Genomic DNA, 12,730 nt, shown 5'->3' on the forward strand with positions numbered 1-12,730 from the left:
AAAGAAAACCAATCAAAAATGGGCACAAGACCAAAATTTCTCCAAAGAAGACATACAGATGGCCAACAGGCACATGAAAAGATGCTCAACATCACTAATTATTAGAGAAATGCACCCAATCAAAAATGGGCAAAAGATCTAAATAGACATTTCTCCAAAGATGACATACAGATGGCCAAAAAGCACATGAAAAGATCATGTCAACATCACTAATTATGAGAGAAATGCAAATCAAAACTACAATGAGGTTATCACCTCACACCGGCCAGAATGGCCATCATCAAAAAGTCTGCAGACAATAAATGCTGGAAAGGGTGTGGAGAAAAGAGAACCCTCCTACACTGTTGGTGGGAATGTAAATTGGTACAACCACTATGGAGAACAGTATGGAGGTTCCTTAAGAAACTAAAAATAGAGCTACCATATGATCCAGCAATCCCACTCCTGGGCATATATCTGCAGAAAAGCATTATTCAAAAAGACACATGCACCCCAATGTTCATTGCAGCACTATTTACAATAGCCAAGACATGGAAACAACTAAATGCCCATTGACAGATAAATGGATAAAAAAGATGTAGTACATAGTTCAATGGAATATTACTCAGCCATAAAAAGGAACAAAACAATGCCATTTGCAGCAACATGAATAGACCTAGAGATTATCATACTAGGTGAAATAAGTAAGACAGAGGAAGACAAACATCATATATTACTCATATGTGGAATCTAATTTTAGAAAATGATATTAATGAACTTATTTACAAAACAGAAACAGGTTCACTGATTTCAAAAACAGACTTATGGTTACCAAAGGGGAAATGTAGTAGGGAGGAATAAATAAGGAGCTTGGGATTAAAATACACACAGTACTATATATAAAATAGATAACCAACAAGGACCTACTTTATAGAACAGGGAACTCTACTCAATATTCTGTAATAACCTATATGGGTAAAGAATCTGAAAAAGAATGAATATATGTATAACTGAATCACTTTGCTGTACACGTGCAACTAACACAACATTGTAAATCAACAATGTTTCAATTTAAAGAAAGAAAAGAATGGAGAGTAAAAACCTGTCCTCCAAAATTGGGGTTGTGTGTTTTGGTGAATTTGTCATTTTCAGTGCATCAGTGTAGGCTCGTGCTTTTGTTTTGGCCTCCTCTGCTGGCAGCAGCTTCCCCGACACTATCTCCTGTAAGATTCAAAGAAACCAACACACTTGTAATTAAATTATGTATACATTTGTTTATGGCTCCAGACATTTAAGGACATCCCTTGTAGGTAACAGCCTGACTGAAGAGATAATGGAACAGAAACATCAGTGATCCATCACAACAATATATACAGACTAGGCAAAATTAGTTTGGAAAGCCACTATACAAATGGGTGACTGCATCCCCCAACAAGTGAAAAAAAAGCAGTCCCTGATGAGGGGGTGAATCTGATTTCCAGAGTTACCACATTAATGATACTCAAAACATCCAGTTATTTAAAAATCACAAAGTATACAAAGAAATAGGAAAATATAAATCACTCACAGGAAAAGACACAAACCACCCCTTAGGAAGCTCTGACATTGACATTACTAGTCAAAGAACCTATATCAACTATCTTAAATATGCTCAGTGTGCTAGGAAAGAAAAATGGGAAAAGAAAGAAACTTAGGGAACAGATGTATGTACAGATAGAGAACGTTAACAAAGAGAAATTGTAAAAAGAGCTAAATAGAATTTCTGGGCCTTAAAGTATAGAATTCTGGAACTGAAAGTAAAATAATTAAAATTAAAAGTTCACTAGAGGGATTCAACAGATTTGAGCAGGCAGAATAAAGAATCAGGAAAATTGAAGATAATAAGACACTCCAAAGAGCAGGCAAAGAAATTAAGAAAAAATGAACAGAACCACAGAACCTGTTGGGTACCACACAGTGCACCAATATATGGATCACTGGAGTTCCAGAAGGAGAAGAGAAAAAGTGGCAGAAAAAAATTTGACAAAATAGTGGAAGGAGACATTCCAACTTGGATGAAATCTATGAATACACACATCCAAGAAGCTCAATGAACTCCATACATGAAAAACTCAAAGAGTCTGATACATAGACATGTTATAGCCAAATCACCACAAGACAAAAACAAGGAGAATTTTTAAAGCAGCAAGAGAAAAGTGAATCATACATCCAGGGGCCATCAGTATGATTAAGAGTTGATTTATCACCAGGAATCATGGAGACCAGAAGAAATGGGATGACATAAAGTGTTTTAAGTTTAAAACAAAAACAAACAAAAGACAAACAAGTACTCTGTATCTGGAAAACCATCCTTCAAGAATGAGAGAAAAATTAAAACATTCTCAGATAATCAAAAGCTAAGAAATTTTATTATTAGTAGACCTCTCATATATTAAATGCTAGAGGCAGCCATTCACACAGAAATGGAATGACACTAGCCACTAATCTGAAGTCATATTAAGAAATAAAGGACTTTAATAAAGGTTACTGTACAGTAAGTCCCCTACATACGAACCTTCAAGTCGTGAACTTTCAAAGATGCGAATGTGCATTCAGATGTCCAATCACGTAAGTTAGTTCACATGTCTGGAGTACATTGTCACATGCGTGCATCCTCTACAAGTGGTTGTGCTTTTGCGTACTTTACTTCTGTGTGAAAAGTATTATAAACCTATCATGGTTCAGTACTATATAGTTGATTGTGTTAGTTGAGTACCTAGGCTAACTTTTTTGGACTTAACGAACAAATTGGACTTACGAACGTGCTCTCAGAATGGAACTCATGTAGCAGACTTACTGTATATGTAAATATGAATGTTAGTATTATTTTACATTTAGTTTATAACTCCTCTTTATTTCCTATATGACTGAAAGGCAAATACATAAAATAATAATTATAAATCTAGATTAATATTCACACATATATAGCATTAATCTGTGAGAATAACAATATAAAGGAGGTAAGAAGGAGATGTATAGGAACAAAATGTTTGTATACTATTGAAATTTAGTTGGTAGAATTCAAACTGTGTTGTTAACACACACACACATAAAAGGAAAGTAGAGGGGGATCAAAATTTTACACAACAAAAAATTAACTATTACAAAAAGACAGTGATGGAGACACTGAGAAACAAAAAAATATACAACATACAATAATCAAATAGCTAAGGCGGAAAGAAGTCCTTAACAGTAATTACTTTAAAAGTAAATGTAATAATTTTTTCAATTAAAAGGAAGAGATTTAGGAATGGATTAAAAAATAAGATCCCTCTATATACTGTCTATAAGAAACTCTGTTTTAGATATGAAAACAGACAGAGGTTGTAAGACTAGCAACCTATTATGAATTTGTCAAGTTAACCTTTATCAAGGGGAGGAGAAGGTGCCAGATGGTACGTCACCATTCAACAAAAGACCACAAGAGGAACTGAAATAGAGAAGTTTATTACTCACAAGTCCTGGAGGGAGTATCTGGTATAATCTGAGGGACCTGAAGGGGAGATCAAGACAGAGTACAGAAAGAGAGAGGCAGGACCTGGAGCACATGCGTTTATTAGAGTCCATGGATAGAGTGCTTTGGGGTTCCTGGGCTAGGGCTGGATTGGTTAATTCAAACTAAAAGGGCAGGGTTTTCGTAAGTTATATGGAGGTCTTACCTAGGGGGACATAAACAAATCGCAGTGGAAGGCAGAAGAGACTGTTTAATCACAAGAGCTGCTGGGAAATCATATAAGGAACTTACATTTGCTTGTGACTCTGCAGGCTGCTGTTTAGGGCATGTGCTTGAATGAGGGGGCTAGTGTCAGTTTAAAGTCACTGCAGGTTTCTTGGCCAAACAAAATGGACACCAAAGCAGTAATACCATGGAGTAGTTTAACTCAACTCTTGACACAATCCTATTAAAAAAGGGACAAAGCCCTTGGGTTAAACATTATCCAAAGAAGATATACAAATGGCCAATAAGCACATAAAAGATATTCAACACCATTAGTTATTAGGGAAATGCAAATGTAAACCACAATGAGATAGCACTTCAGACCTACTAGGATAGCTATAATTTTTTTTAATTCAAATTAAAAAGTTTTGGCAAGGATGTGGAAACATTGGAACCCTCATTTATTGCTTGTGGGAATATAAAATGTTACAGCTGTTTAGAAAATCGATTTGAAAATTCCTCAAAATGTTTATCATAAAGTTACTTAATGGTCCAGCAATTCCCAGAAAGTCCACCAAAAAACACTGAACACATAGGTCCACGCGAAAACTTGTGTACAAATTTTTACAGCAGTCCTTTTCGTAATAGCCAAAAGGTAGAAACAATCCAAATATCTGTCAATTGATGAATCTATAAATAAAATATGGTATATCCATATAATAATGTTATTCAGTCATAAAAATATAGGGATTATTGATAGATGCTACAGCAACAATGAATCTTGAAAATATCATGTTAAGTGAAAGAAGCTAGACATGAAAGGCCAGACATTGCAGGATTCTGTTTATAAAAAATGTCCAGAATAGGCAAGTCTATAGGGATAGAAAGTAAATTATCAGTTGCCAGGCAGAAGAGGGGTATATGGAATAGGTGCTAATGGGTACCTCATTCCTTCTGGGGTGTTAGAAATGGAGAATTAGATAGTGGTGATGGTTACACAACTTTGTGAAGGTACTAAAAACCATTAAATTTTACACTTTAAAAAGGTAAAGTTTATGCTATGGGAATTACATCTCACCTTATATATATGTAAATAAAGTATGTATGAAACAATCTGTATATATTTTCATATATATACACATATATATGAAACAAAACTAAAACTGACAATTGATATGTTTTACCCCTCCATAAAGTTGAGAGAGAGGTTGCATATCCAGAATGGCCACTAATGCTTAATCCTACATCATGAAGATGGTCCTAACCATGAGAATCTTTGTGTTCTGTATTCTGTGTTAACTAAATAGGTATGAGAATGATTGCCATTCTGAGATGTCAGGATGTGAGGTATGATTGGCTTTATATCCTTACAAAGCTGATGTACATGCTTTGGAGCTGGTGATGTTCTTAAGTGAGGGAAGGTATAAAAGATCAATTTCCTTGTTCAAAAATGCACAAGTACCCATTAATCATCTTTCTCTGAGATTAAAATGGATTAGAGGAGAATATTTTTCTTTTAATCCTAAAAACAAATATTCCCCGAGTCCACTAGAGGAAAATTAATTTTACTGCATCTCCTTAAACATTTTCTTAAAAATTTTTTTAAGTATTGCACCTACACAAATACAATGTTTTGATTTCATTCCAGAGATACAATTTATAAAGTTTATAACCTAATAAATATATAAGCATGCATTTAACAAGTTGATTTTAGAGAGACATAGTGTCAATAACCATGTCCTTATGTGATTTCTAAAAAAATAATTCAGTCTGAATTTCTTTACACTGCTTAGATTTCCCATGCTAGAAAATCTGTTTTAAAAATAGCACTTAGTGTTCTAATTCTCCTAATTTAGTGTCTGGCAGCTGCCCACTTGCAACTATGTAAATACCAAATTATTCCATCTGATTATCAATTGCTTCATTAGTTTTCTGCAGGTTAATTGCATTTTAGATCATACTTTCAAGTTTCATATTATATCAGCAATTTTCTAGCTCATATTTAATACAAGCAATTTAATCAAAATGTTGCAAGTGTAATCAGAGTACAGTGATGGACATTTTTTCTTTATTAAATATCTTGCACCCCCCCACAGCTTATACAACATAAAGTGTTCATTAGTTCCTAAACAGTACCTCTGTGTTTTCACATTAATGCAGCTAATATTTGGATGTGATGGCAGGGGAAATAAAACAAGACCTCATAATTGCCATCACATTTCTAGACTCTTCACAATTCACATCTTATTCTGAATATTTATTTATTTCTATAACAGCACCCTTTCTCTCAATAGGAAAGCTGCACTAACCTCTGAACTGATTTCCTGCTTCCATGTTTGTCTTGCAACTCTCCCTACTCCACCCCAGAACTCTTCTCCATTTAGGGTTCTGACTATCAAGTTAAAGATGTAAATGGGATCATGTCATTCCACTACTCAAAATCTTCTAGTCACTACCTATTTTCGAATAAAATCAAAATCTTTCGATGGCCTACAAGCATGGATGTTATCTGCACCTCCTCATGATTCTGATTTTATTACCTTCCCGCTATTTTAGATATACAGTAACCTTTATTTTTTGGACATTAGGCCAAATTTGACAATAAGCCCATTCCCACCTACACCAGTTCTGCTTCCTCTGCCTGGAATTATCTTCTGATATCTACTTAGAGTACTACATCACATCATTTTACTCCATGATATGCTCAAGTAGCTCATTAACAGTGAGGCCACTCCATTCCTAAGCAATTTTACATCTCATAGCTTATGTTCTTTTCCTTGTGTCGATCTTATTTTCAGCAAGCTTCTTCCCTTAGCCCTAGGGTAGCTACAGCAATGTCAAGCGTAATGTCACTTTAACCTCCTATCTAGTAGGAAGAATAAGTAGGTGTCCTGAGTCTGTCTTTCTCTTACACTAATGATAACAGGATGAACTGTGGTCAAGGGGATAGGATTAGAAAAAAAAAATTGCCTGCTTGTGAAATTGAGAACAGGTTAAGTCCATCCAAACTGAGTGAGCTAAAAATGAGGAATAGACAGTTTCCCACAGAGATGAATATATTCTTTTATCAGTATGTGAGTAGATTGAAGACAGGAAGAAACAAACACTTTGGTAAATCGGTAGTGTGCAAATATCCTACTAAAACTAAAAATGTATATGTTTAAATAAAGATAATATTTCAGAATTCCAAACTTTTATAAGCTTATTGGAGAAATATTGGAAGATCAAGGAAATCAGTGTCTTGTTTAACTCAAAAACCTAGAGAAAATTTTTATTAGAATTTTGATACATATGGACAATATAGATACTCTAAAGTGCTTATTTGCCATTTGTGTAAATTTTGGTTTGTCCGTTTTAATTAATGTTTGCTACAGTTTTACTCTTAAAAAGTATAATCTCAAATAATATCTTATATTTTGGCACTAAATTTGAAAACATAAAGAAAACTTCCTTTGCTTTCGTTCATAACAGAAATAATGCTATCTTGTTCACACTCCTTTTTACCACTGTTTTCAGCCTTTTTTCTCAAGAATTACGTTTTCTCATTGTATTCTTGTACATCCAGTCATGAATTTCTGTCTGCCTTAATTTTATTTGTCTTTCTACAAGAGATCTAAAGAACCAAGCCCATCAAAATAGAAGAGTATCAATAAACTATCACCAGCCTTTACAGGAAAAAGTTAGTGTATTTGCCTATTCCGTGTCCTTTTTCGTAGCATATCTGAGAAATGATTATATTAAAAACAGGCCCAGAGTTAGGCAGTAATATTGAAAATGACAGTAGGAAAAGGAAGTAAGTTTGTCATGGAGAAAACACTAGCATGGACTAGTCTTCTGTTCATAACAGGCCTGGCTGGAATGTGGTCGGTGTTCATTTCTATTATGTTTATTTTCTAATTTCCTGAATAGCTATCAGCTTGAACATTCTTTTAAAGATAGAATTATTATTGGAGGAATATGAAAGTTGTTTACTTTCTTTACCTTTTATGATTTTTAGAAAAATCATTTATTTATATAGGTGTGTATATATATATATATATATATATATATATATTTGGCCGTGTTGGGTCTTCGTTGCTGCGCACAGGCTTTCTCTAGTTGCAGTGAGTGGGGGCTACTCTTCGTTGCGGTGCGCGGGCTTCTCATTGTGGTGGCTTCTCTTGTTGAGGAGCACGGGATCTAGGTGCATGGGCTTAGTTGCTCCGCAGCAAGTGGGATCTTCCTGGACCAGGGCTCGAACCCATATCCCCTGCATTGGCAGGCAGATTCTTAATCACTGCGCCACAAGGGAAGTCCCTACTTTTCTTATTTCACCTGTTTTTTCCTTAGGAAATGTATAAAGGCAAAGATAGGAAAAGTATAAATTATTTTTAAAGATATCTCATACATTTATTAAGTGATCTGCACCCTTCAAGTACAGAGATGTGTCATATTATTGCTTTAAGTAAACACTCAATGTACATTTAAAAAACTTGGTTTAGTTTAGTTTTCTTCAACTAAAAAATTACGGATTCATAGTTTTCATATTTGGTAGATGAATATTATACTATTAAGAGCCAAGTAATCTTGAAATACCTGAGTAAATTTATTAAGTGAACAAAACTGGGCCTTTTAATCATTTGCAGTTAGGGAAGAAGAGGAGATCATAGCTAACTAAAAGAAAGATTATTTCCCAATCATCTCTTTCTCAGTCCAATATATTCTTGTATAACAAAAGATGCTGCAGTGGTGGTGGATTACGTGTCCCAGCAATGTCCCACACAAGTGTTGTCAGGTTAAAGGAAATTTTACTGACCTCCTGTCAAGATGCAGGAATAGCAAAATACACGCACAAGGAAGGCTAATCCAGAGAGTAACCTGCAAGTTCTCTCTTCTTGGCTTCTCAAATGCACAAATAGGTGATGAGCTCCCTGCCATCTTGCTTACCTTTCTTTGAATTGACCTTTATTCACAATTACTTTAATATTCCATTCCGAGTTTGTCTTTGACCCCCCTCCAGAAGGAAGCATGAATGTGCACTTCCAGTTCCAAGGTATATGTAAAACTATCACAAAATCCATAATTTTATGCTCATTACTTTCCTGTTTCAGTTATACAGACCCTAAATTCTCTAATCTCATATGCTTGTAAAATGAATTAAGAAAAAGAAGTAACTCACGTTTATTAAATTGGGAAATACTAGTAAACACAAGGGACCCTCACTCTTACCTGTGATTGTAAGATTTCTTTGCTATAATGTAGCCCAAAGCAATAGAGGGAAAAAAGGGGAAAAAAAACCCTGAGTCAATAAGTGTTTTGCTTTTGAAAAAAAGAGATAAACATTATGTACTTCCATGCAGCTGTCAAACAACAGAGAAAACTGACTTAATTAGGATAAACTCAAGGTCAGTTTACAGGGCTAGGCATTGATGACTAAAATGTCACCTATTGACCTCCTCAAATAATTAGATTCTCCATTTAAATAGTCACTGAGAATGCATTTTAAAAGGCAAAATAACTGCCATTAAACCATTCTGTTTTATTTGAGGTCTCAGACACTGTTTTGTCACCTCCATAGTGTGCTGTTAGTAATTTAAATAATTAAGCTTTGGAAGATTGGTATGTTAATTTAAACTTCTCTGACAATTGTTCTTCCTGTTTTTTTGCCATGTGTCATTGCCAGTAATTTCATAAACTGTGGAAGCCGTGAGGAAAGAGTTTATAATTTGCAATGAATTTCTCTTTCTGTTGAAAATGAGAACGATTATAAAATTTTATTTAGCCATTTATCCAAGATGGTAATACACTACACCCAGGATTATAGGCCTGTAAGTTTGAAATCTTTCAGTGATTTAATGCTACTGTCCTCTTCCAGCTCCATGGTAACCTGATTATACTGTCTTGAAGTAGTAAACATACTGCCTGATATCTAAATACATGCAGAACTTTTGCCAAAGTCACAGCATTTACTTATGAATTTCAGTGGTGTCGGTCAGGGGAGTGTCAGTGAAAGCCAAGGCTTTAACTTGAGTCTTGATACTGATCACCAAAAGAACTTGGCTGGAGATAATGTCTTTAAGCCACAGATTTTGCAGGTGAATTAGCAAATTAAAGGTGACAATATGAATTTTTTAAAAGTCTGAATAAATGCAAGTGTAGGCAGTAACCCAACCTAGGAATCAGAAGACCCAGAACTAGGCCATGTTCTATACTTTGAAACTTTGGGGAGAAATACATTTACCTTCCAGAATTTATTTACAGAGATTTTGATTTAATATGAAATGAGAAAGTATAGGACCTACTATAAAATGCAAATATAGTTAGGTACTTTTTTTTTTTTTTTTTTTTGCAGTACGTGGGCCTCTCACTGTTGTGGCCTCTCCCGTTGTGGAGCACAGGCTCCGGACGCGCAGGCTCAGCGGCCATGGCTCACGGGCCCAGCCGCTCCGCGGCAATGTGGGATCTTCCCAGACCAGGGCACGAACCCGTGTGCCCTGCATCGGCAGGCGGACTCTCAACCACTGCGCCACCAGGGAAGCCCAGTTAGGTACTATTAACAGATGGGAAAAGAGGCTTAAAGAAATACAGTATTCAGTACAAGTTAGTAATTGGGAGGATAAGGATTTAATACCAGGCCATTGGATGTCATACATAAGCCACAAGCTTAACTTTTTACACAACATTATATTTGCTCCAAACTGATAATTTAGGGGTCAAGTAGTGGAGGTAAAGAAAACTCAAAATGAATAAGTCATCTCAAATATTCCACTTTCTTCCTTTCCCAGAAGTGACCTAACTCTCTTTATCTCTTACTGGCCAGGGCCATTCACTCTGGTGCCTACTAGAGAGGTCATGGGATCACCCCCTGCTCCATCCACAATAGTCAAAGCCATCTTAGCTATCTTTATTTACACAAGGAAAAAAGAAGGTAACAGTGAATCTATGAAAAAAAAAATCTTTGAAAACATGGGAAAAGAGGGTAAGCCCAAGCTAAGTGTTTTGTAATCATTTTAATTCTAAAGTTGGCTGATGAATTAAAATATTATGAATTATTTGACATGCTTACAGTGAAGAGACCTCTCCCCTTGAATATGGGCAAACTGTGTGACTGCTTTCACCCATTGTATATGGAGGAAATGATGTAGTTCCATCTTCTGGGCCCAGACTGCTTTCACTTTCTGTCTCTTATGACACACATCTTTAGAACCCAACTATCATGCAGTGGGAAGCCCAAGATACACTAGGAGCCATGCAGGACAGTGCATTCTGCAACTCTAGCTGAGCTCACAACCAACAACCAGGAGTGGTTCTCAGCAATGTGAGTGAGACATCTTGGATATCCTGCCATGTTGGACTTAAAATGGCTCTGTTCCCAACTACTCTCCAACTGCATTCACAATGAAAGGCATCAAGCAAGAACTGCCCAGCTGATCCTAGTCAACTCAGAGAAACATGATAGAAAATAATACATTTTTTTGCTTTAAGCCATTACATTTTGTGCTGTCTCAAATAGCAAGAGACAACTGGAGCAGGTTATCATACACCCAGTTATCTATCCAACACAGCAAGTGTAATGCTTTATACCAGCTAAAATATACCTGCACCTGGCATGGCCCAACTCTGGCATCTGTTTAAAACTTGTTACCCAGGATCCTGTCATAACTTGACCCTCAATCAGTATCTTGATGTGCCTCAACTATTTTGGATTTCTCTATGAAGAACTTCTGCAGGCAGTTCAAAATTAAGTAAATTTTACCTTCCTTCACCATGTCCATTTCTTCCTATATTACTTTCTCAGGTTAATGGAAATAGATCTTTAGAGGATATGTGACTCTGAAATTCTGTTACTTTTTGCTTGAAACGTTTTTGGAATCTAACCTCTTTCTATTACCATATATTGATTAAAGTGTTTCATATCCAGAGTTTCTCTGTCCAATTTTCCACTTACCAATTTATCTTCTACATAGTTCCTTGGACTATTTTTCCGGAAGCAAAACGTAATAACGCCATTACTACACTTAGTTGATTCATTGTAGAAAACATTTTTTTCCCTCAGTCTGCAAGATGCCGGGTAGAAGTTGCACTGGACAGATCTCTGAAGGTTCAGACTTCGGGACTAACTAAGATTCAGAGAGCCAATACATGTCTTTGCAGGAATAAAGCCACATTAAAAAAATAGTAAGAAGAAATCCTTAGGTAATATTAACAATGACAGATACTGTTCTAAACATCCTACATATTTTTACTCATTTAATCATCACAATATTTTTATTAGGTAGGTACTATTATTATTCCACAGAGGTTAAATAATTTGGACCTACTGCACACCTATATCCCTTTAGAATATGAATGCTTGATAAGCATTTGAAATCTCTAACAGTTTTCATAGATGTCATGAGATTTATGAAATACATGGAAAAAAGCAAAGCATATAGATTAGGAAATCTAGGTCTGCTTCAAAAAATCATAGTATATAGATATCAAGTTGCTCCATCAAAGCATAAGAGTATACTGGAAAGGACTTCAAAGTCATCTCCAGAGCTAGGAAAATTTTTGAAAGCATACATTTTCATAAAAGGAGGAATTTTATGGGAGCAGCTTCTGTAAAAATGAAATAAATGGTATAGAAGGTGTGTCCTAGAATATAAACTCATGATACTGGTCAATTTTTATTAGCACTTCTCACCTTTTCCCCCTAAATGTGCATAGGTAAAAAGATACATATTAGAACCCAGAGTAAAGGATGTGGGTCACAGTATCTCTTTATTCTGTCCCTCCTAATGTATGTTACATATATTACACATGTATAGCAGAAGTCATAGAAATTTTATTTTTTTTCTGAGACTTTGGACTCAACTCTGAAATTTGAGGACAATAGGAACTCTTGAAAAAGAGTAACCCAGAAGCTGACAGTGTCACTCACCCTCAAGCCTTGCTGAGAAATACACTAACTCCTTAACATCACTTCCTTCACCCCATCCTATCTATATAATCAGAAGAGACTGGATAATCTATATAATCAGAAGACTGGAATTCACTGATAAAGGGAAATCATTGGAGTGGTGAGTCCTTTGA

The 12,730-nt window shown here is 35.5% G+C and overlaps 1 long non-coding RNA gene across 1 annotated transcript; it reads right to left on the reverse strand.

Annotated features, from left to right (window-relative positions):
• Nucleotides 1–281: 281 nt before the first annotated feature.
• On the reverse strand, nt 282–11,799 carry LOC125961856 (uncharacterized). Its single transcript, XR_007472932.1, has 3 exons — nt 11,604–11,799; nt 3,764–3,917; nt 282–1,200 (listed from the first exon to the last, which is right to left on the reverse strand). It is a non-coding gene; the product is annotated as an uncharacterized LOC125961856 (long non-coding RNA).
• Between the last annotated feature and the right edge of the window lie 931 nt (nt 11,800–12,730).

The sequence above is a fragment of the Orcinus orca genome, chromosome 17, assembly GCF_937001465.1.
Source record: "Orcinus orca chromosome 17, mOrcOrc1.1, whole genome shotgun sequence".
NCBI classification, from domain to species: Eukaryota; Metazoa; Chordata; class Mammalia; order Artiodactyla; family Delphinidae; genus Orcinus; species Orcinus orca.